This window comes from Gorilla gorilla, chromosome 6, assembly GCF_029281585.2.
Source record: "Gorilla gorilla gorilla isolate KB3781 chromosome 6, NHGRI_mGorGor1-v2.1_pri, whole genome shotgun sequence".
NCBI lineage: Eukaryota > Metazoa > Chordata > Mammalia > Primates > Hominidae > Gorilla > Gorilla gorilla.
The window spans coordinates 94,530,570-94,557,931 of NC_073230.2; the positions used below are offsets into that span (position 1 = coordinate 94,530,570).

The window sequence follows — 27,362 nt, forward strand, 5'->3', positions numbered from 1 at the left end:
CACCCTATGGGCCTTCTGGGACTTTTTCCAACCTAAATACATTTCTTTCCTGTGAATGTGTAATCATTTGCAAGTGAGTACACAGCTGAAAACCTGTTGATAGGAAGTGCTAGAAGAGCCAGTTCTTTTTCTGTGGTGCTAAGTGTATCTTGGATAAAAAGAATTAATAATTATGACTTGCTATTTACTTATAATTGCAATCAAAATTCAAGAGGAAAAAGGAGATTGCCCTTTCTTAGGTAGGGTGTCATACGATATCTGCACTTCAGTGGAATTGTACTGAATTCAGAATACAGTCCTAGGCTTTGCATTTCAATTAGATTCCATCCACTTGAAATATGGTTCCATGTTAAACACAAACAAAAAAATCTAAGAATGAGTATGATGGTCTAGCTTCATGGCTTACTGGGAGACAGAACCCAAAAGACCTCATTGAAATGAAATGATCATTATACAGGATGTGTTAAAGTGCGACAGTGTACAGAGAAGAAGCTCTTAATTCTGCCTGGGATTGATTGGATTTCTTGGAGGAGGTGTGGTTGAAGTTAGTGCTTGAGGAATTGAGTAGGGTGTCACCTGGCAGAAAAGTGGGGAAAGGGCATTTCACTGCCATCAGAATTATCTTGTGAGATAAAAATGTGATAATGACATTCTATTGCTCCAAAGCTTCCAATAAACTCACTTTACTTACACAAAAAAAGCCCCAAATACTTAGAACTCATTATTTTAACACTCTTTCATAAATGCATGCTTAACAACATAATGTTTTTCTGGTGTCTTTGAGGGCAGGCTTTAAGTGCAGAAAAGACTACTTGTGATTCTTTTGGATTTTCAAATTAATATTTGACTTATTACAGATATATTTTTTTCCTCTGTCGTTTACATTCAACTTAGAAAAGCATATCTCAGCAATCACTTTCAAGCAGATCTTCAAAACCTAATTAATTACAATTGTTTAAATATTTCTAACTGAATGTTTAAATTTAAAATACTTGATTTTTTAAGACCCTAAACTAAATAACAAATAAAATCTTTTAATTACTTAAGTGAATTTTAAGAAACACAATAAATTAAATTTTCGAGTATGATGACAGTTTTTTTTTTTTAAATGCCTTGATACTACTTATCTAAACTTAGGAAAATTCTCTTATGTCTTTGAAATTAAAGTGCAAAGTTTGACAAATTATCTAATTATATAATTTAAATGGGAATTGCAGAACTAATTTATTTGATGCTCCAATATGCCAAATTCTCTTATGCATTAAAAATATTAAAATACCAAATATATACATATGCTTCTATTTATAACTCCCAAGTTAATAATGTGGTTTTAGTTTACTTTATTATCTATGTATTTATTTCTAAATTCCCCAGGGTTATATGACATCCATTGTAGCAGAGACTGCTGGCTGCCATGTAGTTTCTAATCTCTTATTCTTTCTTAGTAACAAGATCTTGGTTTTGTTTAGAGTAACAGTAGGCCAGATAAATTACATTTCCCAAATTGTTTTGCATTTTGGGGTTCATATGAGACCAACATCTGGCCAGTGAAGTGGAAGTGTTGTGTGTGATTTCTAGGAGAGCTGTTTAAAGAGCAATGACTTATTGGTTATCAGGCTTTTTTTTTTTTTTTCCCTTACCTTTTTGGTATCTCCTCTTTCTTCCAGTTGCCATCTTGAATCACAAAGTGATTTTGAGGATCCAAGCCATGCCATAATCCTGGATGGTGAAGTAGAAAATAGAAGGAATCTGAGTTCTTGATAACCATAGACCTTCTATGATATCTCTAAACTATTTGGAGTTTTCTTTCAAGAAAAAAAAAGGTCATTTCTGTGTATTTGTTACATATAATCAAATCCAATCTGAGCCTGGTCGATCTACCAAGGGGATAGTTCTATCATTCCAAGCAATGTGCCTTTTCTATTTCAGTACGCTGATGTTACTTATACATCAACTATATTAATTACTTATACTATTGATAAATTTTATATGGAATTTCTACTAAATGCTTGATCTTGAATGTTTGACTTGACTCTTGCTCCTGACACTGAGGGGGCACACTGAATCCTATTTACACGCATTTTAACATGGGCTCTCTAATCTACAAAGAAACCCCAAATTAAATGTACCGTATTAGTCCGTTTTCATGCTGCTGTAAAGACATACCCAAGACTGGGTAATTTATAAAGATAAGAGGTTTAATTGACTCACAGTTCAGCATAGTTGGGGAGGTCTCGGGAAACTTATAATCATGGCAGAAGGGGAAGCAAATAATTCCTTCTTCAGATGATGACAGCAAGGAGAAGTGCAGAATGAATGGGGAAAGCCCCTTATAATAACATCAGATCTCGTGAGAACTCACTCACTATCATGAGAACAGCATGAAGAAACTGTCCCCGTGATTCAGTTACCGGCTATTGGGTCCCTCCCATGACACATGGGGATTATGAGCACTACAGTTCAAGATGAGATTTGGGTGTGGACACAGCCAAACCATATAAGTTACCAGGTTACTTAATTCTGAAATGTGATTTAAATCTTCAATGTCCTGTCCAAGTTGCTTCACTGCCTGATACCATTCGAATAATATATTTACTGACAGATTCCATTAACAGTTCTTCCTGTCTAGTGGGATCATATTTCTTTAAAATATTTCAATGATATGTTATCATGGTCTGACTATTTCTTATGGATTCTTGGACCTATTATCAAATAGCAACCTATTTTTCTGGATGATCTCTTACCACCCTCCTTCTAATACACTGTGCTTTGACCTCGTGTTTCCCAAAGAGTATAAAACAGACCAGTAGTCTTATAAAGGTACACTATGGAAAGAAAAAGGGCATTAAACAAATATCTCATTCTTCTTTTGAAAACTCACATGCACATTAGCATATTAAATGCTCAGAAAAGTCCTGTAGTAAAGATACCTATTTAATTTTACTCTGTCATTAACTACATTTGAGCTTACCCCCCTTTAGCTTCAAGCACTCTTACATCATAATCTGCAGAACTTAATGACAAGTGCAATTCTAGTGATTAAAAAACTCCTTGTTAATTTCCAAACATCAAAGCTTTGCTTCTCCATTCCCTACTGCCTGAATTTCCTTTTACTCTTCTTGGTTCTTTCTTCTCACTCTTCTTTCAAGACCTAGACCCTGGCTCATCTGCTCAAATGAAACCTCTGACTCTTCAGTGTTGTTTATTCCTGAATTTGGGCTCCAGATTAAGTATGTATGTGTCACTACCTGGAGAACTAGCCCTTTCTGCTTTAGTTTTTTTGTTTGCTCTTTGACTTCTCAACTTGATTGGGAACTCTTTGAAGACAAGGACCATCCACCACAGGGCTTGGTATTTCATGGGGTGCTGAATTAAAATAAAAGTTTAATAAATGAAAGAGAAGCTTAGTTCAATTAAATAGATCTGTATTAATTTATTTTTTCATTCATTTCTTCACCCATTTTTTTCCAAGAAATATACCTGTACATTGAATTCCTGCTTTATGCCAATCACTCTGTTGTGTACCTGGAATAAAATGGTGAATAAGAAGAGGAATAATCCTTGCCTTCATGGAACTTATACAAGAGGTGCAGGGGGTCGGGGGGTGGCGGTGGGGGGGGGAAGATAGAGAAACAGAGAGAGAGAGAGGCATTAATTTTTAAAAAATAAAGCAAATAAAAGATAAAATGAACTCTCTGGCAAGTGAATTGGAGGGAGACAGATACAGAGTAATTAATTGTAGTAGTCATCTAGCGCTGCCACAACGAAGTGCTGCAGACTGGGTAACTTAAACAGCAGGACTTTATTTTCTTACAATTCTGGAAGGTCGAAGTCCAAGATTAAGGTGCTGGCAGGATTTGTTTCTTCTGAGGCCTCTGTCTTTGGCTTGTAGATGGCCACCTTCTCGCTGTGTCTTCACAGACCACCTCTCGGTGTGTGCATTGTCTGTGTCTTCATTTTCTATTCTTTTAAGGACAACAGTCATATTGGATTAGAGCCCACCCATACGATCTCATTTAACCTTAATTACCTCTTTAAAGGTCCTGTCTCCATATACAATCACATTCTGTGGTACTGAGGATTAGGACCTCAGTGTATGAATTTGGAGGGATGCAATTCAGCTTATAATAGCGCTATAGGAACTTGTAGAATTTTACCAAACTGTAGAGGTCAAGGATTGCTTCACAGAAGTGTTGAATAAACACAGATGTGAAGCATAGAAATGAAAAATTAAGACATGGGGTAGAGTAAGGTAGAGTTCAGGAGGAGAAAGTGGTGAGAACAAAGGCACATGGTGGACAGGGGGGCATGTGACAGGGTTCCTAGAGTGACAGAGCACCTGGTGAAAGGGATGGCCAGAGAGGAAGGTGGGCGAGACTGGACAGGTTCAAGGAGGTTAAAGATCCCCTTACTTATAAAGCAATGGAAATCCTTTGCATGTTTGAAACAAGGGTGGCATGATCAGATTTACATTTTGAAAAGGTCATAATGGCTGCAATTTGGAAAACAAGTTGGAGGAGTGCCAGAATCAATGGGGGAAAGAATATAGAGAAAAGAAAAGAAAAAAGGCAGGGGACTGGACCTGAAGGAGTGCCTGCATTTAATGGCTGGGGAAAGAAGAACGAGCCTGCTAATGTTTTCCAAGAAGCAGCCCTGAGAAGGAGATAAGAAAAAGATCAGTAGCTGGAGGAGGGCATGGGGTCAGGTTTTTAATTGTTTTATTGGAGAGGCATGAACATGTTTAAAAGTTGACAGCCAGCTGCTATGGAAAATAGTTTGGTGGTTCCTCAAAATATTAAACATAAATTACCAGAAGACCCAGGAATTTTACTTCTAGGTATCCACCCAAAAGAATTGAAAATAAGGATTTGAACAAAAGTAGCACTGTTCACAGTAGCCAAAAGACAGAAACAACCCAAATGTCCTTTAGCTGATGAGCAAATAAAATGTGGTATATCCATACAATGAATAGTATTCAGTCATAAAAAATGAATGAAGTGGGCTGGGTGCAGTGGCTCATGCCTGTAATCCCAGCTCTCTGGGAGGACAAGGTGGATGGATCGTCTGAGGTCAGGAGTTTGAGACCAGCCTGGCCAACATGGTGAAACCCTGTCTCTACTAAAAACACGAAAATTAGCCAGGTGTGGTGGTGTGTGCCTGTAGTCCCAGCTACTCAGGAGGCTGAGGCAGGAGAATCACTTGAACCCGGGAGGCGGAGGTTGTAGTGAGCTGAGATCGCACCACTGCACTCCAGCCTGGGCAACAGAATGAGACTCTGTCTCAAAAAAAAAAAAAAAAAAAAAAAAGAGTGAAGTATCGATACATGCTACAACATGAGTGGACCTTGAGAATATGCTAAGTGAAAGAAGCCAGACATAAAAGGTCACATATTGCAGGATTCCAGTTATATGACATATCCAGAATAGATAAATTCACGGGGACAGAAAGCAGATTAGTGGCTACTAGAAGCTGTGGGGAAGTTAGAGGGGAATGATTGCTTAATGAATCTGGGGTTTCCTTTTGGGTGATAAAAATGTTTTTCATGGAACTAGGTGGAGGTGATGGTTGCCCAGCATCATAAATGTAATAAATGCCACTGAATTATACATTTCAAACTGGTTAAATTTATTTTCTATAAATTTTACGACATTAAAAAAAAAGCTGCTGGGAAGATTCTGGGTGAAAAGCAGAGAGCAGTGTTAATAAAAAGTGACAAGTTTCTGATAACTTCTGAAGAAATAGAATTAAAGTAAAAGTGGAGAGATTTGCCTAAAATAATTGTGGGATAGCTCCTTTATTGTAACAGGAAGGAAGGAAAAAAGAAAGATGGGCAGATATAGATGAGTTTGTGCATTTGCTATTGAGAAGTTGAGGAGAGCCCATATTATAGCATGTATTTTCTCTGTGAATTAATGTGTGAGATCACCATGTGCTGAGAGAAAAGGGGCTGCAGGATGAGTTAGATTTAACGACAATTTAAAATTTTTTTTTTCTGAAAAAGTTATTGGAGAAAGTGAGAAAGTATAGACCAGAGATAAGTATTAAGAACTGGTTAGGCTCAGAGCCTGCTTGATATTGGGCTTTTGAAGTTACAAAGGAAATTTACCAAACTGCCATTTTATGTGATCCTCCATGCCCCCACCCACACACAACTATGTTTAGCTACTCAGGTGCAGGCATGGAGAAAGAGCTGGATAACCCAGGATTGGGGCTTTGCTGGACTCATGTAACTGAAGATAGTATAGCAAGAGAGTTAAGATAATTGACAAGAGGGCTACTGAAACAATGAGTCATGCAATTAGGTTATCTCAGGAGGGAAATGAGGGAAAAAAAGAAACGGTTGATTAAGAGAAAATAGAGGGATCAATGCATTGGAAGTGCAGATAAGGTTGAATAAAGGCCAAGGGGTACCCAATCAACTACACTAAAAATAGAAGATATTATAAGAAGGTGATGCAAGAATTAATGATTTTGTTCGTGGGAACAGGTGAAATAGAGGAGATGACATGAATGAGGGACTACATTGGAATGAAGAAGAACCTGGAGGAGGTAAAAAAACTGAAGGCTCTGGATGTTGGGTGAGTCAGAGGGTTATCTGTGAAGATACTGGTTTCATTCAGCCTTTTGACAGGACTTTAGTAGTAACCAAGTTGGCAGCTGGATGCCAAAACCTTTGGCTAAAGAGAGGGAATAACAAAGTGGTGGCTTGGGTGCAAGTGGGATGGTTAAAGAGTAGTAAAGCCAAATGGAATGGGTCTGATGAGCAGTATTTGAGAAGACAGGTTGGAAGAATATTGAAGTAACAGGGAGTATCGGGCCGGGCGCAGTGGCTCATGTCTGTAATCCCAGCACTTTGGGAGGCCGAGGCGAGTGGATCACGAGGTCAAGAGATGGAGACCATCCTGGCCAACATGGTGAAACCCCCTCTCTACTAAAAATACAAAAAATTAGCCGGGTGTGGTGGCGAGCGCCTGTAGTCCCAGCTACTTGAGAGGCTGAGGCAGGAGAATGTTGTGAACCCGGGAGGCAGAGCTTGCCATGAGCTGAGATCGCGCCACTGCACTCCAGCCTGGGCGACAGAGCAAGCCTGCATCTCAAAAAAAACAAAACAAAACAAAACAAAACAAAAAACACAGGAGAGCATTAACATTAGCTCCTGGCCCTAGAATAGTTGAAACCTGAGATAGACAATGACCCAGGAGTGTGTTGCATTGACCAGGTGATACATTTTAATTAATGCAGGAAGGAGGAGGAAACCCTTGAAAAGGGGGTTGAGTGTACTGAGTGTATCAATCAGGGACTGGTGGTCAAGAAGATGGGAATGATTCCAAGTCTTTCATACCATGGGAATTTAATTCAAGACATTGGTTATAAAGATTTTGGCAGGACTGGAAGATCAAAAGGTGAGAACTGAAACGGCTGAAGAATTATAAAGGGAAGGGTGGATTCTCAGTGATTGGAAGGTGCTCGTGCCCATAAATCAGCCCTTGCTATTATACTATGCTGCTGAGGAAACTGTCATAGCCAGTCCTGGACCCATCTCTGCCAGGGCTAGAACCACTAACAATGTGCTGCCCTGGATGGGCTGCTGGAGTCCAGAATTCTGACTCTTGCTTTCAGTACAATTGCCTACAACCAGAAGCAGGAAACTGACCCCTCTCTCTCACCTTCTGATCTCCTACCATTGTCTTCTATTGGCAGAAGGAAGCAGTTGATAGGGGTTCTGAGAAAAGACGTTTGCAATTTTCCAGTCCCAGCAATGTAGATCCAAGGGGAGAAAGCTAGGTGTGGGCTGAAAGAAAATGCTGAGTAACTGGCAGGGGGAGGGCTTGCTGATTATGGATAAGCTATTCCAGAGGGCACAGGGAAGGGTTTGGACTATTATGTAGAGGTATTCACTGGGCCAGGAGCAATGTGTGAAGAATAATGGGAAGCATCTCCTATCTAACTCTCAGTTGAAGATCTGAGAAAATATAAAGAAATGAAAGAAAATTCCCCCATCAGTTGAAGATCTGAGAAAATATAAAGAAATGAAAGAAAATTCCCCCAAGCTACCACCAACACCTCTACTAATAATGCATCCATAGGTCTACCTTCCCTCCTGTTACCATAGATGAGCTCACCATGCTTGTCAAGGAATACCAGTCCTGTGCCCTCTCCCCTACTCAAGGACATCATGCTAGCAGTTGTTTCCTCATTCTTTAGCATCATATATTTTTTCTTTCTCAATTGTATCATTCCCACCAGCATTCAGTCATGGTTTAGTTTTCACATTTAAAAAAGAGATAGAAATAAGGAAAGAAGCCCCTTTCTTGATTCCATTGTATTGTCTTCTGACTCCGTGATAACAAATAGTAACTCTATCTTTCCTGTTGTTCAGACCACAAACTTTGGAATCATTTTTCTTTCTTTTTTTCTCTCACTACTGCCCCCGCCCTTTCCATTCTCTGCATCATTCTATTGATTGAATCCTGGCAGCTCTGTCTTGAAGGTACATCATTGAGAATCTCACTACTTCTTACCAGTGTTTTTTTTTTTTTGAGACAGGGTCTCGCTTTGTTGTCCAGGCTGGAGTGCAGTGACATGATCATGGCTGGCTGTGGCCTTGACCTCCCAGGCTCAAACCGTCCTCCCACTTTAGCCTCCCTCATAGCTGGGACTACAGGCATGTGCCACCATGCCCAGCTAATTTTTGTGTTTTTTGTAGAGACAGGGTTTCACCACGTTGCCCAGGCGGGCCTTGAACTCCTGAGCTCAAGTGATCCTCCTGCCTCAGCCTCCCAGAGTGTTAGGATTACAGCCATGACTCACTGCTCCTGACCTGCTTACCACTTTTGCCACCACTGTTTTAGTCTATCTTATACACAGCAGCCAGATGATCCTTTGAAAATGTTTTTTGGTCATGTCAGTTCTTTGCTCAAAGCCATCCAAAACTTTCCTATGTCATGTAGATTGAAGCCCAAAGTCAATTCAATCACTCCTAGGTCTCTGCAAGATGTGGAGTCTTCCCTTTGACTTTTCTGACCTTATGCTACTCCTCCCCTCACTCATTCTACTCTAATCTCATTGGTGCCTTGCTGTTTCTGAAACATACTAGACACACCTCAGGGCCTCTGCACTTGCTGTTTCCTTCTCCTGAGATAGTCCTCCCAGTTACCCACATGACTGACTCACTTACTCCTTTTAGGTCTCTGCTCAAATGTCATCTCTGAGAGGTCTCTTTGACTAATCTACACAGAGGAGCAACTGCTTGCAACCTCTTAATATTGATCAACATCTGCCAGACCATCTATCTACTTGTTTATTTTTCCCTTGTTTTTCTTCCCCCACTAGAAGGTAAGGTTGAAGAGGACAGGGCCTTTGTTTTCATTTTGTTCTTTGCCATGTCTTGAGAAAGTGCCTAAAAGGTACATATTGAGTTGAATGAGTACATAAAAGCATGGAAGATAGATGGATAAATAGATGGATTGCATTTTGTGAAGAAGACACCAGACTAGTTTCCTGGCTCTGTTCTTCAGCTTTGGATGCCAGCTCTGTGATTTCCTTGATACTTGTGGAAACTAGTGAGACCTACAAACTCTCAGGGGAGGCCATCATCACTTCATTCTGACCCCAGGCCTTTCTACTTTGATCCAAAGGGACTCACTTATATTTCTAGATTAAGCATTTTATTTCTTCACTTTTGAAAGTTTGAGGATTGTCTTTGTTTTCTTAGTTTTCTCCTGAGAAAGAACACAAACATGTTAATACTGATGAGGAAGAATCTCTTAATTCATGAAATGTTCTGATTTTTAGTACATTTCTCTTGGACTTGATGGCTGTTTTGGTTAGGAATGCGGCATTGAACTCCAAATTCTGAATATTATGCAGAAAAATCTACACTTCCGAATACATTGATTTATATCTGGTAGGAGCTTCTGAGGAGTGTATTATTTTCCCCAAGCAGTGTACTTTTTTTTTTTTAATCTCATAAAGGGCAGGATAATTTGCATTGCCATTTTAAGTTGTTTGGAAAATATGTTTATCTCTCTGTCTCTCTTTCTCCCTCTCTCTTTTAACACTTTGGTTGCTTTTGAGTATTAGTGAATTCTTCCCATGTCCATCAAGGATACGCGTGTGTGCCAGAGTGACTGTGCTCCCCATTGCATGCCTGCCTCCTCCTCTTGGACACATGAATGAGGAGCTGGGAGGGAAAGGGTGCAGGCAGAGAGGAAGCAAGAAAGAGCAATAACCAAGATGGAAAGTATGCGTAAAGGCGGGGAGAGAGGCTGGAAGAAATACGCTAGAAGAAATCTGAGAGGCCAGCTTCAGGGGTAGAGAGCAGCTGTACTGCATATTGCTTTCTGACAAATCAGTTGAAATGTTTCATAAAAGTCCTCAACCCTTTCATCAAATGCAGGGTTTTTGTTTTGTTTTGTCTTCTTTCTTCTGAAAAGTATATAAAGGAGTTGAGAATGCAATGTTTAATTAAGGGAAAAACGGTTCAGTTCCTGTAAGTAAATTAATTTCCACCTTTAGGCAACTTAGTGGAGTGTTTCCTAAGCCAAATGGAAGACTCTGGAAAATAAAGATCCCCAGTAGCTGATCCGATGAAAATAGATTAAGGTCTAGGATTTTTAGAGGAATGGACAGAAACATTTTTGGTCTTTGTAGTAAACCTGTTTTATATTGACTAAGCAAACCAAATCAGACAAATGGGCATACTTGGTCAATTCAATTTTCCAAGGCACGTCACCAGAGTTGCAAGGTGACTTGCAAGTGGTGGTGATCTAGAGACCCAGGGTGAAGAGGATTTCTGGGAATCTGGCTTGATATGATGATTCAAGTTGCTCCTTTTACTTGACGGCTCTGTGTAATTCAGGCCTGACATTTTGCTTTGTTTACACTGTATATTTGTATATGCTAAGGGAAACTTCATCTGCTAAATGATGTTAGCAGATGATTGGGAATAAACATTTAAAATGTTTGCTCCGGTGCTTTCTGTCTTGCTTATTTTGGAGGTGGGGGATGGTGCATTTGAAAACATGGGGCCATACTAGATATAGTTGGGGGATATGGTAATGAAAAGGACAGGAAACTGTCCCCACTGAGGGAGATAAGAAATACAAGCAGTCACAATGGAGGTCAGACATTGGCAAGGCCATCTATATAAGAAAATTCAGGTGAAGGAACTTATGCAGATGTCATTATTTGCTAGTTTTTAGAGAATGAGTAGGGTGGGGGAGTAGGGAGTCATTTCAGAAAGAGGAACATAGCATGAGAGAAGTTATGGGAAGTAAATAGATGGATTTAGCTGGCTCCAAGTTCATAAGAACGTTTAAGTATGAGAAAAAAACAAACACAAACAAGAAAGGTTGTAACCAGCTCACTAAATGCTGACTTCCAGGTTAAAGAGTTGGTTGGAGAAAGCAAACCCTTGGAAATATCCTCAGGAGGGAAAGGAAATCAATAGTACATTGCAATGGCTTCTGAATCTTTTCATATCATCTAATACTTTCATCTGTGGGTAAATTTGTTGCAAGGTTCACAAGATTAACTGAAGAAGTTTACACTGTTATAAAAAAACTAGAAAGTTGTTAAAAGTTACTTCTTAGATTGCATCTTTTAATTAAGAATAAATTATTAGCAGATCTTTGTTGTCTTAGTGTTTCAACCTTAAAATAGGTAACAGAACATGAACCAAGTAAATATCAATGTCAGTTTACAAGTTTGTATTGCACTAAACTGTTATGAAGCAAAACAACTAAACTTTAATTTCTGCTTTCAGGAAAACTTTTTACTTATGTAACTAATCTATCAATTCATGTCATACTAGATTTGGGGTATAAATTAAGGTTATGCTTCACTTAGTTTTCATTAACACCGTTTCTTTGTATTTAAACGGGCTACTCCTTTTTTTCCGTTTCTTTCTGATACATTATGCATATTTAAACAAACAGGACAGAAACATTTAGAAATAAAAGTATGTGATGGTTTTCCCACACCAGTGTAAGCATAGGATGGTGGATTCCATTGAAAAGTCTGAGTTTTTGGGCTTGGGTGGATGAGGGATTGGGAAGACGGATCAACTCCTCAGAGCTAGAGTTCTTTTCAAGTGTGGCAGTCAGGGACGCAGACTCCTCCTCCTCCTTTTCAATGGCCCGGTTTTAGAGTTGGGTTGCTACTGCTGTCTGTAACTGTTATCTAAGAAGTTTCAAATGTATCTACATTTAGTTTTGTTGGCTTTTTGAACATTTCTTTAAAACTTGTCCTTGGGAAAGTTAGCAAGTTTGGAAGCTGCCCAAAAATCTGGAACTGGGGGAGGGAGAAGGAACTTTGTTTTGATTGTTCTTTTACTTCATTGTCTGGCTCTCCCTCCACGCCCCGTATCTCTGTCCCTCTTCCCCATTCCTCCCTCTCTTCCTCTGCTTCCTCCTCCTCCTTCTCCTCCTCCTCCTCTCTCTCTCTCTCTCTCTCTCACACACACACACACACACACACACACACACATTTTTGGAGGAGAGCTGCAGTTCCTCACACGATTTCCCTTCTCATCCGTCTTGAAACATTTCGTTTTCCCCAAACCTGAGACAACAATAAGATGATGTATAGTATGGATGTGTGTGCATGCATGTATGTATGTGTGTGTGTGTTTGGTCTGTGCTGTGGAAGGACTGAAAAGAGAGTTGACTGGGGCTTCTCCTCCAGGCCTCAATCTGGCATTAGCCCATTTCTCTCTTTTCCCTAGGTGGTCTTAGATGATGGGGGGAAGAAAAAGTTTTGCTCTGTCATGAATTACACTTTTAATTTCCACAGGCTTTTAGAACATTCTGGCCCTCTCAGTGAAAAACACTTGTGGCCTCAGAGCTCGGAGGTTGGAAGTGGGGAAAATATTCCCTTCAGGCACTCTGATGACTTTTCACAGTGGAAGGCTGCGGGGCTCTCACGGGGAGATTCCATTTGTCTGAGCCTGCAGAGTGTGAGTCACTGCCCAGGGAGGGCAGAGTTCAGCCCGAGGAGCTAGTGAACCCCTGCTGCCTTAAAGGCACAACACAGGGATTCGGCTGAAGGGAGGGGAAAGTGCTAGCCACCAAGCGACTGGGCTAGTCCTCAGTAATTTCTAGCTGCATTATTTATGTGGGGGTCATTAGGAAACCTAAATTTCAGTGAAAAGTCAATCGTTTACTCAAATTCCCCTGTACAGAACAGAGAAACACATACTGGATTTTACAAGCCTTTGTGAAATTGAGGTCACCTGCATCATCCACATGGAGAACAAGAATATTTATTGTGTGATTAAAGTTCTGATCCATAGGGGGAGGAAAATCATTTGCATGTCACAATTTTTTCCGCCTCCTTAATTTTCAACCCACTCACCTCATAAATTAACAACAGGTAGCATCAATCTCTCTTCAAAATATGTAAGACACTTGTAACCTTGATGGGGCGGGGGGAGCTCTTCGGGTTTCACCAGCTGGTGAGAACAGGTGTTGTCATTAACTTGAACACCCACATCTTAAAGTCCAAGACTCTGCTTGCCTGGCTGCAGGAAGTCCAATGTGTTAGAGAATCCTACTCTAGATGCATTTCCAGGGAGTGTGTACGTATACTTATAAATCCTTTCTTGTCCTTTCTTGCTGAGATGACCCCTAAGTTACCCAGCAGCCTAGGGCCTTGACAGACCCAGACATGCCTTTTGCACTTGCCATTCTGACTGCATGCATCCTGGGCATTGCTACCAGGATTTGGACATACTGCCACTGCCATGATTCGCGTTGGAGGAGCTAGAACTCAGGGACACTCCCACACAGGAACTATTATACTGTCACTAACCTGCGGCCACTCCTTGGAAGCGGAAAGATGCCAGTTATTTCTGTGATCTGTTCAGTTTATGGGTGGGGGTGGGACAGATTATTTTCCCCTGTACTTGACAGGTTTTAGATATGTATGAAGAAGTAACTTATATTTAACATTTTTATTGGAGAAACTTTGATGTGTACTTCAACTTACTAGCTATCACCTTTAAAACTCTTTGACATGCAGAAATTTTCTGGTTGATTTTTCATTGTCTTTTGAAGGTTGACTCATTTAGAAATGACATGACATTTGCATTTGAAATCAGTACTGTATTTATTTCATTGTTCCGAGCCTTTCCAAATAAATCTGTGTGTTTTTTTGGTAGGATAATTGTGAGAAAAATAATAATGTAACAACCGTTTAGGACTCTGTGGGTTATTCATAGTTCACAACCCTTCCAACTTCAATCTTCACAAACTTTGTTTGGAATAGCAAAATGACCATGTTCCACAAAAGGAAATATTGTACTCCAGTACCATGGCCGGAACAAGATTAATAATAGTAACAGTAAAAAAATTAAGAAGAAGCAACATAATTTTGCCAATGTTTCTTCATTCCTAATATCTTTAATAAAGAAAAATAATAAAACTGATCTTAAATGTGGAGAAATTAAAAGCTTCATCATGAAGATAAATGCATGGAGGGCAGGAAGGGCTGAGACTCGTTGAAGTTCTTTAAGTTGTGGTTTAAGATTAACATAAGGACGCATACTACACTACAATTTTTAAAAAGCTGCTATGAGTAATAATATTCTTGACATATAGCATGGACACTGTATCCAAGATATTTTCTATTATCCTTATACTTGATACCCACTTAGATTGCTATATGTAGAATTTAGACTACCTTTGATCAAAGAGAGAAAAGTTTGAAATAAAAACTGCAATGCCATTCAAAGTCCCAAATGGCAGCCACTGTAATTTATCTAAACTCAAAATATAGGAAGGAGACCGTCATATAGTGAACTTTTATTGACTGCCTACTGTTTGTCACACACTTTTCTGTTTCTTTACCTGAATTTAGTCACTTATACATCCCAACAGCTCCTTGAGGTAATGGACAGTGAAACGGGCCCAGCAAGTTTAAGAAGTTTGCCCCAAACCCGGAGCTAGATGGTGGAGGGCTGGGATACAGATCACAGCTGTCTCGTTTGGGAGCTTGCATTCTGAATCACCATGGATGCCTTTTGGATGTGAAATGTGCCTGAAATGATGAAAGCTGAGCAGAGAAAAGAACTGAAGGTCATAATAATCTCCTAACAGAGAAAGCATGTCTTAGAGAACCAAAGACTTTGTACTGCAAACATCTTGTTTTACAGGTGGAGAAATTGTAGCCAAAGCAGCTCAGACGAGTTTGTGAAGGTTACTTACAGCTTGCTAATGGCAGAAGGAAGACTGGAGATGAAGTGGGTTTTCCTGACATTCATTAATTCCACCAACATTTATTGTCCCAAGCACTTTTTTAGGTATTAAAGAGAAAGAACAAGACAGATCAGGTCCCTGCTGGTAGGAAGATTACACCATGACCAGAACAGTGATTTGACATTTGAATAGACAACTAAGTGGAACACCCACATTAAAGTATTAGAAAGTGGGATGGGCTATGGGCAGGGGAAGGGGAGAGGCTTTATATACATTCTACTCCATTTTATAGATGAATTCACTAATGTTCAGTGGCATTAAATAACATGTCTAATTCATAAATGTTAGACACAAGATTCAAACCTTCACAGTAGAGAGAGAGAGAGAGAGAGGAGTAAGAGAGTAAGAAGGACATCACAACCTCCTGGTTAGGGAATAGCTCTTAACATGAATCAATAAATCTGGTTGGAGCAAGGTGTCTAGTTAGATCGTCAGATTTCCGGGAACCAGAGATACCCGTTTTTTGGCAGAACCTAGACAGCCAGAAGAAGTCTCCTACCTTTTTCTTCATGCTTAATTTCTTTAGAAAGTCAAACTCATGGATGAGCATTTGGCTCAAGTTCTTCAGCTCCAGGTCAGGGAATCTGTGACGTTAGGGAATATCTACCACTCTGGTAGCTGCAGAGGAGATGCAGAAACACTGGAGCTGGGGACAAGCATGCCACCTCCAAAAATTAAAAAGAAAAGAGTTTATCATATAGGTGTGTGAAGATTCACTTTACTGAGAAAGGTCAATTCAGCTGTGCGCCTTCTATGTAGCTCCTTGGAGAGAATTGGCAAAGGCAGTCCCTTTAGGTGGAATTATTAGAATAAAGTATCCATCTCTGAAGGAAATTTGTAAAAGCATCCCTCCAAAAGTTTCCCCATTTGACTGTCAAATTAGAAAAGGAGCCCCATCAGGCAGCCCTGGGTCAGGTTTCTTGGATGGGTGGGCTGCACCACTGCTTAGTTTCCTGGTCCCTAATACTTTAAGGAGCCAGATGGGAGTGAGATCTGAACAACTCACTCTCACTTTCTACAATTCTGTAAGGGTAGGGAGTAGGAACTAGAATGGGGTGCTTTTTTTCCCTGTGAGAATTGCTATCGATCCTGTGGAGGGTTTCTCAGCCAGGAGACTCCATCACTCTGGCCTCTCTGAACTCAGAGCTCACTCACCTCCCTTTCGAAGCTAACGTGGCAGAGCTGGCTGGGAGGTGGTTACTGGCTCAGGGCCCTGAAACACTGAGTAATTCCTATGATGGCTGGGACTGGAGACACCATTCCAGACACTTCCACGTTGTCTAAAAGCAAAAAAAAAAAAAAAAAAAAAAAAAAAGTCTCCACCACCCAGCCCAAACTGTTAGAGGCAGATTCCTTGGTGCTGAAACAAGACCTATCCCTTTTATGGAAGGCCATTGCTGGAAAGTTCCACCATAGAGGAAAGCCAGGGTTCTTTTTCTATTTTTTACAGAACAGGGAGGGAACAAGTCAGGGGTGAGAGATGAAAGGGGATGGCTGAAGGGAACCGCACCTCTTTTCCTGAAGTTTTTGCATGTATATGATCACTCTTAGCTTATAAAGATGAAGATTTGAGCTTCCTTGCCGATCTCCTCCAGTGTTGACCACTTTTATGGAGCCCCCAGTGCTATACTAGAGCTATGGTCTAATCAAGGCATCAACAAGCATGAAGTTTATGATTTCAGAAGAAACAGGACAAGACATATTGCACATCAAATCCTGTAAACGACAATCCAGCATGGCCAACAAAAATAGACCATTGCAGCTGTGCTCTGGCTGAGTGTTTATTTATTGGAGAAGAGAAAGGTACAATCAAGAAAAGGGGGAATCATGTCAGGATGTTATTGGAGTCAAGCAGATTGACTGCCTGAAGTGAAAGCCCTGGCCGTGCAGAGTAAAGGCCAGCGATTGAGTCAGAGGCAGGAGAACATTGGAGGCATGGACTTACAGCCCCAGTATTGATTTTAAATTGAATTCCAGGTTTTGCTGCAATTAAAAGCTACTGCAAGGTTTTGAGAAGAGAAATGGTATGATCAAATAATTAGAGCAATGTGGTTTTCATTTTAATTAGGAAAGACCACAGGGATGAGAGAGATGAGAGGATCAGCTAGTGAGGTAATTCACTAACCAAATAAGTTTAGGAGCCAAAGAGGTCTTTCTGAAATTGACAAATTAAAGCTACAGTGTTGTCTGACATTATAACAAGAGGTTTTTACTGTTATTATTATTAATTTGATCTAATTCAGTTACCTTGTTAGTTCTGACAGACTTGGATTGCTAGCTTGATTAGTTCCCTCTTATTTGTCCAGAAACACCAAAACATCAAAATTATACCATTTTATCAATGTATGCCTTTATATATGGCTATGGTTTAGGCAAAGTGAAGAGAAAAATGTCTAGACTAAAGGTGACTGAATTCTTTCTCTATCTTATTTTGAAAAGAAGGAATTCATGTTTTTCTTTCTCATCGTCAACCCTAGTCTTTTTGGGGCATTTTAGTCTGAAATCTGAATGTGCTTACCAGCTGGGAAAAAATTTGACATTTACTTGATTTTGTCCCTTGGAAGTAAAAAAAAAAAAAAAAAAAAAAAAGGCAGCTTTATTAAACAACAAGTCTGCTTATTTCTTTCTTCAATCCCTCCCCAGGTTGCAGGCTCTTTTCAAAGCTCTGGTAGACCTCTAACCAGTTTTCTGAAGGTAATTTCCCAAAGTGCTGCCTCTAGCCATAGAAAATGCCACGTAGGTTTCTGGATTTATGAAGGCCGAGAAAGCCATTTTGGTTACATTTGCAGCTTTTTCTGTGGTTCTGGGTGGTAACGCCCGATTGCTAACATTATTCTTTCCTTCTTCTGGGAAGAGCCATAATTGTACTTGGCTTGGTTGACACAAAGGCCTCTGAAAAATATGAAGCTGATCCCTCTAGTGTTCTTTTGTGAAGACTACAGTACAGAATGTTGAAGGGAGGGAAACAGCAGAACAATGCCACAAACAACAGCTCCAAAAGTTAATTTGTTTTTTAAATGACATTAATAAAATGATTTGCAATGACAGTTTTGTGTGCTGCATAGAGTATTGACAAAAGAAAATGTTGGCACTTTGAAACAATTCATATATGTATTGCAGGCATGCAATTGGCTAGCTTTATGGGAGAATGTGTGGCATTGAGAATTATCTGAACAGATAATAAACAATTTAAATAACATTGGCCAGAGTTATCAGAGGTACAGAGGCAATGTAAACTTGCCTCGTTTTCAGAAATGAATTTACTCCACTGGTTAGGATTGTCTGACTATATTCATAGGCTTTTTCTGGTCATAAACAGAGAAGAAGATATTTTACATATTTCTACATTTCATTTCTGATGTTCCCTGATATTCAATAAAAAGAGTATGCTATGTTCTTTATGTTTTTCTTTGACATTTTCTTCTACATTCAGACATTTATTAAACAGCTATTCTATTCCAGGCACTGAAGATACAAAAATGATAAGAGAGACTCACTTCTCTCAATAAACTACATAATCTCACTGGGAGATAACTTCTAACTACAATAGAGATGTATGCAAAGAGCTTGGGACAGGGAAATGATATTAATTATTGATATTATTTAGTAAGGGGGATGAGATATTTAAACTGGGTTTTGAGGAATGACTGAGAGTTAGAATTCTCAGGTTGGAGACGATTGATGATTTGGCATCTCCAACTAACAGCTTGATTGGGTCCAGTTTTTAGAGAGAGCTGTGGCACAGTGGGCAGCTGTGCAGCCTTAGCTCCTCCTGCAAACCACCTCAGAATTAGTCCAGTGTCTCTTCTAGTAGCTTCTACCGTTCACATTAAGTAAAAAGAGCTACACCATAGAAATGTCACTGTACAGTTTAATGAACATAAAATGTGGAAGCATCATAGGGATCGATATTTGGACTGCTGCTATAATTTGGAGCAGAAAGAGGAACTGAGAAAGCAAAACTAAGGGAAATAGTGAGAGTAGAACCAAATTCGCTGTGCAGCTAAAAGCAGGTCCTGATTGAGGGAGTCAGGCTCTGTTTGATGATTTCTAAGAGCCCTTCCAGTTCTAAGAGTCCATGAGTCAATTTTCAGAATTATTATTCAAAGGATTGATTGCCCCAGAGAGTCTAGGTAACCACACAGCCACTTGAGATCCTACCACACTGATATTTCCACCAGGCGTTGCCTAACAAGTCTTGTATAAAAAAAGACCCCCAGCTGACAAGATAATATGAACAGTGACACTGATATGAAAGTTCACTAGCTGGAAGACATTGAGGCAGTTTTCAAAGGCTTTTAACTCTGACTCTCTTGGGCTATATTTTTACACATTCAGATCACTTGGTTCATAAGTAAGATTAATGTCATCTGCAGTTACTATATTTACGGTTTACATGTACCATCAAAACCAATTCATAGTCATAAAAGTTAAAAGCATATTAAAGGTCTTTAAAATGTAGAAGGCAAAAATGGTGTTGTAATTGAGCATGAATGTCAATATAGTAAAAAAAAGATCTTATAGGCAGTTAGAGTACTATTATTATTGTTTTATTGAGACTTAACTTTAGTATTTCAATAGCTCCCTAATCTTACAACAAAACATGTTTTAATGGCAAAGGCACCAGAGTATCCATCTAATGAAATTACTCAAGTGTAAAATGCCATAAGAGGCATGCTGAAACACATATTAAATAGGAGAATTGAGAACTGCAGATTTAAATTGATCATGCTCATTTCTGGTTCTCACAGTTCTTTGGACATCAGAGTTTTTCTTGTAAAACCTTTCTTCTAGGCTGTGAGTTCCCATCGGTATCCTGAGATCGCCCTTCTGTCTTTAGCCTCTTCACTCCTGCATTCATCACAGTGAAGATTGTTGCATCCATCCTTCCAGTGTAAGATAATTTTTATACATGCTCTCAGAACAAATGGATCCTAAATGAATCTGGGAATCAAAATTTACATATTTAAAAGGAGATCTGCATTTTGTAGTGGGGATATATACTAATTATAGAAGGGGTATGGAGAATGAGAGAATATACATCGTGAGACAGGGCACAAGTTCATTATGCTCTTGAAATCTAAGGATGGCTTACACTTGAATTTCCCAGGGATCTACATCCTTTGCAGGTAAATGAATCCATGGCCCAAATTTCATTGGCTGATTTTATTTTCATGAATGATGTTGGACTTGAGAACTTCCAAAATGCCCATCTTCTACCAGACATTTTAAAAACTGTCTCCAGGGGATGTCTCCCATGTGTGAAGGAATAAGCAACTTCTCTTGACCTGCAGCTGTATTCCTGCACACTGCAGGGTCTCTTTCTCTCTGCTTTTCCCTGCATTTTAGCTCCCTATCCAGTGATGCTAATGCTTTCCCAGGTATATTAGCTACTGTGCCTGACACTGCTGATTTTTACTGGATATTGACACAGGTTCTTTAGAATCCTTGAGATGCCAAATCTGGGAAGAGAAAGAAGGAAGGGAGGGAGACAAGGAGGAGAGAAGGAAAGATTTTTCTCCCTGATTTTGTTTCATGATTGACAGTGCTGTTTATGCCTTGGCGTATTACGTAGTAAAACATTCTTTGAAGGTTTTACATACAGCTCTTTCTCACTGAGACTCAACATTGTCTATATGCATAGAAAAAATATCAAAAGGTAAATTTGGGATTCAAAGTTATTTTTATTTTCTTCTCAATACTTAAAATTTTCATTAAAAATTTTGAGTAGGTATTAAATTTTACTTAAAAAAGAAAGGAAAACATCTACAACTTAGGGTTCTGAGCTTGAGTAAGATGTCCCCAAACTAAAATTTAACAGGGAAAACCAAAATCAGTTTACCATTCTGAGTTAACAATTTTATCAATTATTGATTTGTACCCCATTTATACATAAAAGGGTTTGATAGCATCTATGATAATTAGAGAAAAGCCAAGGTTAGAAATGAAAGATAAAGCCCAAAGAAAAGGAGAGTAGAAAGAGTGCTCAAGGAAGAAATAAAAGTAATTTACTGTGATAAAAAAGAATCTAAAAAGACTAATGGAAAAAGACCTTGTCACTGAGGAAAATGAGAAAGAAGGAGGCACTGCTTACATCAATAGGTAGTTCTCTGTCTTTATTTTCTATGGTGCTATATTGTGAAATCCTGCTAGCTCTTTGATAGCTGACCTCGAGGGCTAAACTAAAAAATCCAATTACTTTTCTAGAAGCTGTAGTGATGACCAACTAAACTGTGGCCCTTGGGGACAGTATTTGTATCCTTTGACAGCAATTAATGAAACCAATAAATCAATTAGTTAAATTAAATTAAGGTCCACCCAGCTGTTTCCACAGCCTACCCATGTGTAACTAAATGTGATTATAAGAGTGCCCTTGATGTGAAACGGATACAATTCAAGTGATCTTTGCTGTCTTTATGTCCTAACTGTACCCCCATTTTATAGAATTATAGTTATTCTACTTTTGTCTTGGCTCTATATTGGAAGAACTTTGCTTGGGGGAGAGTTCTTGATAGAGGCAGCAGAAATACTCTTTGTTTGTACCACTGAGTGATAAGCGACAACACCAGGGACCAGTTCGTTCTATTTGTTTTTTTCTTGGAGTTAATATATCTCATTTTTCTTCCAAAATAATCACTGTATCAATATCTGTTTTCAGTTTCAAGGAGGAGGTCTTTTCTTCCTTGACAATGCTGACTCCTCCAACTTCTGCCTTTTTCTCTAAGACCTTTCTGATTGCTCTCCTTCCCTCACTGGATTATGCTGTTCCTCTGGTTAGCTTCATTTTATTTCCCTACTTCCCAAAGAAGTAAACTGTTTCCCCTGATTCTGCTTCTTCCCCATCTCCCCCACACATCAGTATTCTCACATCTCCAGCCACTCTTCTCTATGTTATCAATATATCTTGTCTACATTACCAATTGCCTACCTGATGGGTAGGCAATTGTTCTCTACTGATCATGACAGAGTTAGCCTGTCCCCACCCAAGATCCTCCCCTTGACTTCTCTCTAGACTTGGACACTCTTGACCAATCCTTCCTTCCCAAACTGCTGTGAGATTAGCCATGATACATAATCACATCCTCTCTTTACCTCTTTGAATATGTATTCTTTATCACCTTCATTAATTCTTACATCCATCAATTCCCTCTGCATGTCCATTAAATATATATCAAGTACCCACTTGGAAGGCATTGCTTTAGGTCCCAAATATAAAGATAAATAAGACATGCCCTTGAGCAGCTCATAGGATAGTAGAGGAGGCAAAGGTGCCCAGAGTACTATAATGTGGCCGAATTGTAATAAAATCTGCTACAAGGATATACAGGAAGAAGGGATAATTTTGCCTCGTTGTAACAGAAAAGGACAAGGTAGTGATGTCTATGTTGAGTGACCAGGATAAGAAGAAATAAGTTATTTCAAACATGGAGAGTGGGATGTATAGAGACCTGGAGTTATAAAATCCGATATGGAGTTTGGTGACTTTGAGAGTATTGTCTGTGCAAGACAATGTTGAAAATGTAGACTGTGGCCAGACTCTGAAGAGCTTTGAATGCTGGACTAGAGTTTAGACTTTTTCACTAGAAATGTGTGGGTTAAGATTTTTGAGAAGATTCACATAATCTTACATGAGTTGCAAAAGACACTTGTCAGCAGTGTGGAGAATGGATTGGAGTTGGGGGACCATTTAGAAGCTCATTTCAATGGTCTAGGAGAGAAATGATTAGGACCTGAACCAGGATAGCTGTGGTGGGAAAGAGTACTAGACAGCTTCTGCAGGAAAAATGGGTAAAAGATAGTGTTGATTTGATGTTGAGAATTGGGGATGGAGAAAAACAATGTAAATATAACTCCCACATTTCTGAAATAATTTTTAGGAGCTGTCATGCCCCTGTGCAAATGTTCTAATACTTTCTCACTGTGTCTTTGCAGTGTTTGAAATAGAGTTTCTGTATCAGTCAACATTCTTTTGGTTATAAGCAAAAGAAATTGACTCTGCCTAATCACTCTGAGAAAAAAAAAGAATATTTAGATGGATACTGTGGTTTCTCACAAAGGTCAAGAAAGGCTTGAACAATCCAGCATCATGAAGGGCAGAAATCAAAGTAGTGACAGGTATCTCAGAATAAGGAATTCATGAATATTTTCTCTAGAATTCTATTATTGAAGTAAATGAATTCCCACAACCCTAGGCTCTCAGTTCAAATCTGTACACATTTGGGGTCTGATTGGGCCTAAGTGAGCCAGTTGTTTGCTCAGCTTCATTCAGCTGAGACTATAGGAGCAAGGTCAGACTGTACAACTCTGGCCACTAGAGGCCATATCCTTGTGTTCAAGGTCAGCCTCTAAATAAAGAGGGGTCTTTGGGAGTTGGACAGATACCCCATGGGAAGGGTGTTCTATATGCCCTGAATTGTTTTGTGTCATGGATCTTTCCCAGAAAAAATACTCAATTACAAAAAATACATAAGGAGTTTCATGAATCCTTTGAAAATTATGCACAAATCCATATTAAGAACCCCTTTTCTTAAGAAATAAAGTTCACACTTCTTAGCCTGACTTGCAAGGACCTTTGTGATTGGATTTCTAAGAGCCTCTCACTGGTCTTGTATCTCATTCTTCTTTCTTCAAACACTCGCAGTTAAAGAAAAAATTACTTTCCAAACTCTGAAGCTTTAATCATGTCATTTCTTTTCTTTATAAGGAATGTCCAAATCCTCTTATTGAAAAATCCTACTCATCCTTTAATGGTCGAACTGAAAACCTGTTTCTTTTATGAAGTCTTCCTTGACTCATCCATCAACACAGGGGTGACGCCCTCTCTCTTCTTATCAGTCATAATACTTTATACCTATTTTTCTCATGACATTTATTACTTTCTTCTTTCCATTATAGTTTCTATATAGCTTATCTTTGCTTTTAGATCCCAAGATGATCATAAACAGAAACCGGGTGTCATTCAGCTTTATGCCTTGCACCTCTAGTGTTCTCTGCGTGTGTGGGGCTCTCAAGACAAGCTTGAAAAATGAGTGAAAGGCTACTTACTGGGGAAGAAAGGGCCCCTGTCTAATTTTATCCTGCTTGTATTTTTACAAGCTCTTCTTTTCAGAGGAATGAGTTATTTTTTCCTTATTTTTCTTTTTATTATACTCATTTTCTTGGGCTTTGTGTTTTATCTCTGCTTATTTCCCGGCAAATCCTATCTTCTTCTCCTTTTTATTTTTCATTTTCCCATCGTGATAAAAATTTCCCCCTTCAGTTTTCTAAAATTATTATTAATTTGAATGACTTTCTTGTTTTCATTTGTCCTAAAAACCACAGCCTTTACTTTGGCTTCATTATTCACAGGCGGGAAAAATCCAATCATTTAGATAAGCACTTTCTCCTAATTGAAAAGCATTGTTTTCAGATGCACTAAAGGGGAGCTATAAAATCACAGAAAACAGTGACTGATACTTATATTTTAAACAGCAGCGTTTTGCTCATTCCCACTCCACTCCAATGTTTTTACTTCCTTAAAAATGATAGATTTAGAAATCACCACTAAAATATTTAAATTAACTTGAGCTGAATGAAAGAGTCTCCTCTCTTTGTTTCAAGTGCAAAACCACACTTGCAAAATGGCCCAATAGGAATCTTTTCTCTGTGTGAACTGTTTCCTGGTGGAACTGGGATTGGAGGTGGTTGGGGGTTGTTATGCCATGCATGGAAAAACAGCATCCTCTGCTGGTGGGAAGGCCTCTGAGGCTTGAGAAGCCTGAGTGTTGAGAGTCAACAAAGCTTTGGAAAATTCTTAGCTAGCATATCCACTACAGATTGGAAATCAATTCAAGATTTCTAATGATTATCACTCATGATATAACTGAAACTTAGTTAACTTCACAACATTGAAAATCAGTAATAAATCTTCCTATCCTTCTTTTTTCTCCTCCCCCAGGATTTTCCTAACAGTTAGGAATTGCTCTCATTCTCAAATCCCTCAGAAATTCTCATGATGCAAAATTTTTATTATGGTTCCATAACTACATATGTTGGTTCAATGAGAGCAACTTGATGTCATCATTATCATTAAATATTTCATTAGAAACCAGTTATGGCGGTGTTCTTGGGTTCTCTATGTAGCTGCTTTATTAGGGAGCCCATCTCATAAATTGATGTCTTCTTGGTATTTATACACCCTTGGCTGGGGTCCACAACCAGCCATCATTAAATGAAATTTCCATCTGTAGCAAATATGTGTGAAAATGAATGTATCTTGTATTTATTAGAAAAATATGGTAGTTGACATTTTCTTCTGTCTCATACAGACCATGTTGGCTCAGCTTGGCTTCTCCTACTTCGGATTTCTGTCAGTTAGCTAACACCCCAAATTACTGGCTTTACCATGCTACTCATGAAATCTTGCAAAGTGGCATCTCTCTGGGACAGGAGGAGAAGTAAGGTGGGGTAGAGTTAAGGACAAATAATCACTGGGCAAATATAGTGACTTTTATAAGATTTATGAATTGCAAAATTTCATCCATCCATCTCTGTAATTGTCAGGCACACGTAGTTTGTTGTTGTCATGACTGACATATTTCCCAGAGTGACCATCTGCTGTATGAAGGAACATGAAGACAGGAGAACATTCCACAGGCTTTTTCAATAGGAAAGTCCCCAGGAAGTTCCATTTGTAGGTATTTTCATATGAACTTGATGGACTGGCAGTTTCTTTCATTAGTGTGCTTCAAGGACTGTGTCCATGCTATTACTTTTTATCTCTAGCTCATTTGGTATTAAAGAAGTTCCCAGTATCATATCAGCACATTTTCTAAATTTCAAATTGGTTTCAATTTAAGGCATTTTGTTTTAAGAATGATACCCATTTTTTCTCAGGGGGCCTGACGCAGATCTGAACCAAGTCTGGGTTTATCAAAATTTTTTCTTTGGTCTGGTTTCATGGAGAAGGTTAATAACTAGTAACTAATATCTGCATACATTCTTTTGCCTTATAATCACAACCACATCCACTTACAGTTCTATATTCTAATTTCTTTATGATGAAGCAATTAGCATTAAACCATCCTGAGCTTATTATGATTACAATGGCTGCTATAATCATAGTTAGTCATAACTATAATTATCATCACAAATATAGTGGCTATTAAACTAAATTTTAATAACTCACTCTATCATTAATATAATCGTTATTGTTAACTTCATGCCTTCTTATAAGCTGCATAATAATGAATAATTGACAAAGAAGTGGAAATATGAATCACGAAGCACAGAATAAGAAATCCCGTTCCCCGTACTAATGGAGTAAGTACCAAAATTTACTGATAAACTTAGAGTTTGAAACTCAACACATTCTTCTCAATACTAATAGTTTTATGAATAATGTTGAGTCTTCCAAGTGAGCTTCTGCTTCAAAATCTATTTAAAGTATAATACAGATTAATATAAAACTAATAGGACAAGCAAGAATTGGATTGGGCATCTAGGTCAGCATCAAGCCATACAGAGAAGGAGGGAGAAAGAGAAAGAAATTTTCTTTTCTTTCTTGGAAGCAAGGCTGATGATAGGCAAAGTTTAATAATAGTGCAATTTTCTCTTACCTCCAGTTCTAGTTCACTACAGTGGAATCTCACCTAAGTTATGCCAGGATGGTGGGAAAATGGCTATTTTATTTAGGATCACTGAGCAGAGGAAATGAACACAAACCTTGGAAAGAGGCTTCCACCCACATGTCGGGGGGCTTGTCCTTGCCTGTAGCTGTTTTCTTCCTTACCTGGCTCTCAGCATTTGAGAGTGCCAGGAGTTTGGGATACACTTCTGTTGTAAAAGAGTTTGGGGTGTCAGGGAAGAAATCTGGAGGTTAGCAGCTTTTGTGCCTCTATTCTTCACTTTTTTTTTTTTTTTTGAGACGGAATCTTGCCCTGTCGCCCAGGCTGGAGTGCAGTGACACCATCGCGGCTCACTGCAACCTCCACCTCCCGGGTTCAAGCGATTCTTCTGCCTCAGCTTCCCGAGTAGCCAGAACCACAGGCGCATGTCACCACGCCCGGCTAAGTTTTGTAGTTTTTAGTAGAGACGGGGTTTCACCATGTTGGCCAGGCTGATCTT

The 27,362-nt window shown here is 39.1% G+C and overlaps 1 long non-coding RNA gene across 1 annotated transcript in view; it reads left to right on the top strand.

The window, feature by feature from the left end:
* The first annotated feature begins 6,487 nt into the window (after positions 1 to 6,487).
* LOC134758935 (uncharacterized) overlaps positions 6,488 to 27,362 on the top strand; it is a 31,158-nt gene continuing 10,283 nt past the window's right edge. The window contains exon 1 of the long non-coding RNA XR_010134711.1: positions 6,488 to 6,578. This is a non-coding gene — a long non-coding RNA (uncharacterized lncRNA). The remainder of the gene's footprint in view (positions 6,579 to 27,362) is intronic.